Source organism: Carlito syrichta, unplaced genomic scaffold, assembly GCF_000164805.1.
Source record: "Carlito syrichta isolate Samal-C Ts95f unplaced genomic scaffold, Tarsius_syrichta-2.0.1 Scaffold302611, whole genome shotgun sequence".
In the NCBI taxonomy this organism is placed as follows: Eukaryota; Metazoa; Chordata; class Mammalia; order Primates; family Tarsiidae; genus Carlito; species Carlito syrichta.
The window spans coordinates 169116-172764 of record NW_007246707.1 but is presented as its reverse complement, the minus strand read 5'-3'; the positions used below and the strand labels follow the sequence as shown (position 1 = coordinate 172764).

At 45.4% G+C, this 3649-nt stretch overlaps 1 pseudogene; it reads right to left on the bottom strand.

The window, feature by feature from the left end:
* Positions 1 to 792: 792 nt before the first annotated feature.
* On the bottom strand, positions 793 to 1025 carry LOC110595549 (annotated as a pseudogene).
* Between the last annotated feature and the right edge of the window lie 2624 nt (positions 1026 to 3649).

The following is a 3649-nucleotide window of genomic DNA, read 5'->3' as shown; positions in this document are numbered from 1 at the left end:
AGATGACAGGCTGAGCCACTCAGCCCAGCCAAGTTTCTCATCTTTCTGCCTCTGCAGTTCTCCCCAGGTGTGTGGGCCACCCTGGACCTGAGTTCTTCCACCAAGGAGACACAAGGGGGCGGTAGTGGCACTTGGGCTCGAAGGTAGTGGACCTCTTAAAACTGAGGCCTGGAAAAGAAAGGATGATCTTAAAACTGAGCCTGGAAAAGAAAGGGTGATCAAAGAGATGGAAGACAAGGAAGGAAGGAAGAAGAAAAGGAGGAAGGAAAAGAAGTGTGCTGTGGAAAGAATCAAGGACGCCTTGTCACGCTTTTCCCAGAGCCTACTTCCCTTCCCCAGCATCAGGCAGAGCAAAGCCTGGGACTGATTCATGGAAGTGCATTATGGGGACGGTGGTCTGAAATGGAGGAGGAAGGTAAAGCTTTTTCCTAAAAGGTCTGGGCTGAACATGCTCAGGGAAGGCCTTCTTCCTCTCAGGGCACTTAGGGCCCAGACTAGTTCACATAGCACCCTGCTCTTCCTTTCCTTGGGCCCCATGGTGCAACTTATGTTCCTTTTCTTTTTTCTTTCCTTTGTTTTTTTTTTTTTTGAGTTGGGGTCTCACTGTGTTGGTCAGACAGGAATGCAGTGGGCAATCCTTTCTCCTCTACAGACGCATGCCACTACACCCAGGAATTTTTTTTTTTTTTCAGACAAACGGTTTCATATTTATTACTGAGCCAGCCCACTAGTGCAGAGCACATAAACAAAAAATCACATCCCAGTTAAACGTCTGACTTCTTGACTGTGGAGATTTTCAGCTTGATAATGGCAAGATGACGGTGACCATGATTCAACATAAACATATGTGCCACCTCATGTGCAATTCCTCATAGACCCAGCTTGGTTCTTCTCCAATGTCTCCTCTTGGAGTTGTGCCGGATTTTATTACCAGTTTTCATCCGAATCCACTGGGGAATGGGATGATTTTGCTTCTGTTTCTTGGCCAGGAATCACTTGATCCTGAAAGTCTTGTGAGAAGACATGGCGAGCAACAGAGTCCACCGCGCACACCACGATGGTGGAGAAAGGAAGAGAGGGAAATGGGCCAATTTTTTTTTTTTAAGAGACGAATTCTAGCTGTGTTGCCCAGGTTGGTCTCGGACTCCTGGGCTCTGTCAATCCTCTTGCCTCAACCTCCCAACCTGTTGGCTTAACAGGCGTGGGCCAAAGTGCCTGCCATCCTTTCTTGTTCGAAACTGCCTTCAGCTACTCTTGCCTGCAAAGATTTCCCTCTCTTCCGAGCCAGCTGTCCCCAGCCACCACGCCCTACCCAGCCCCAGGCAAACCCAAGTCCATTTTCTTCTACTAGATTTACTACAGGAAACAGATTAAGAGGTAACAAAAACAAGCAGATGGGAATGACCGAGATAAAGGCAATTGTTTAGAGCTCCTGTGGCAGACCTCTAGCTCTTACTTTCTTTTTAAAAACTACATTGGATTGCTTTTTTTTTCCTAAGAAAGCAAATGTTCAGGTTTGCCCTGATCTGAGGGGATTCCTAGAATATGAATGCTAAAACTGGGAAAATTCTGGGTGATTGGTAAAGGTTGGTCACCCAACAGAGAGTTTAAACATGTCCCCTCCTTACCTTCAGACAAAGCTTCCTGACTGAAACTCTGTGGACTGCCTATTTGTCTCAAGTGGGCAATTTATGTGCTCAGACCTTTGCCAAAGAATCACTGAGTAGGATTTCAGTCTTCCCAAGTCCCACAAGTGTGCATTCTCATGTGCCTGTTTTCTCACCAAGGCGGTAAAGAGAAATAGGACTGGATTTCCTGAGCATTATTTTAGGGAGTGGTTACTTTTCTCAAACTCAGGAAATTCTCCCACCCCAACCCTCCAAAAGCTTTTTTGCAAACTGCCATTTCCTGGGAGACTATTTTACAAACCATCTCAAAGTTAAACAGAGTTCTTTGCTACAGGACAACCACCAGGGTAATACACAAACGCCGTGCAGCTCCCAGCTGGACAAAAAGGTTGCAGCCCCTCCCAAACTATTAAACTAAAGAATTTCCTCCCTTTTATTTAGGGAACCTGTGTTCTGAAGAGTACATGCTTCTGAAATCTTTGTTTCAGCTGGAGACCTTCACAGTAAGTGAACTATCATAGAAACAAAGAACTAACTACTGCACGTTCTCACTCGTAAGCAGGCCCTGAGAGTGGGATTGGCAGATGCTGAACACTCCAAGGGGAGGGAGAAGGGATGGAAGGCATTGGCAAGACATTGGGTTGGGTACTAGGTCCACTGTCAGGGAAAGAGAGGATCCACTAGAAGCCCAAACTTCACCTGCATGCAACTCACTCACACAGTAAATCCTCACTTGTACACCATCACTCTAAAATAAAATTTTTTACAAATACATTCTAAAAACAAAGAAGCCGTGGGTCTTCTCTTAGTGGTACCCATCGCTATTTCATGAAAGACTCAAGCAGAACACTTGGGGCATATCGCCGAGATGGACCCAGAGGCACCCAGCCATGGCAGCCAGTGTTTAGGGGGTGTGTGTGTGCACTGGTTGGCAGGCTGTTCTATGCAGGCAGTTCTTTGCACCTCTGCCCAGGTTGCATATGCCATCTCTGCTAACTTGGGGAGGGCTATTTAAAGTCTCTCTAAAGGCCACTAAGCCTGCATGCTTTTCACACTTGCTAAAAACTTCAGGGTCCAAATGGTGCACATGCCAGCCAGTGCAGCTCTTGGCTGTCCCCTTGTAACACCCACACCAGGTTGCTGTACACAACTGGCAAGTTTGTTATATTCTTGCTTCCATGTACTAGTATATATGCACATTCTGTTTTCTGATAGCATTGAAAGCTCTTGAGTTGAGCTTAGTTAAAAGCAACACATACATGCGTTATAGTGATTTTTTTTTCAAATGATTCATCTTTTTCATCATTGTGTTCTCACAGTTTTTTTTAAATGACACAAAAACCAACAAGGGCTGATGTAGCTACTGAAAACAGGATTTTTTCAGTAAATTAGAAAAATTAAGAGTTTGAATTCCTGAACTTATTTATTTTCCCCTCTAGCTAATGTTGCTTGTAATTTTAAAACTGAGTGTGAATGCAATGAAAGAAAAAGCATGGGCCCCCCTGTGGGTCATGTGTCACCTGTAAATTTCCATGAGATTTTGTGCCCCTGGTCTCTGAACCCGGTTCCTCCTGAGCAAACTGATTTTCACGGAGGTGACTTTGGGGCCAAGTCATCTTGGAGGTTCCATGAGGTAAACCCTGCCTACCACACTGCTGAGCCCACGGGCCAGGGTGCAGCCCTCAAAGTCCCATCTTCCTCCACACCCTTCCCTCAGTGCTGGTTCCACTGAGGTAGTCACCAGAAGAAACAAAACAAAGCAAATAACTTGCTTAATTAAAAGATTTCCAGCTTCGTATTTCCTGAGTGAAACTGAATGGGCAAGTGTCCCTGCTGTAATGTAAATAATGGAAATCAGTCTTCTCTTACACATCCTGGTGAGGGAAATGGCTCTTAGAAGAGTTGTCAGCCTTTCCAATTCAGCAAATACGTGCTATTGCAGTTGATTTTCTGGCAAGTGCTGTTAGGCGTATTTATTTAAAATAAGCCTGAGGCAGAGGATCGCTGGAGCCCAGCAGGTC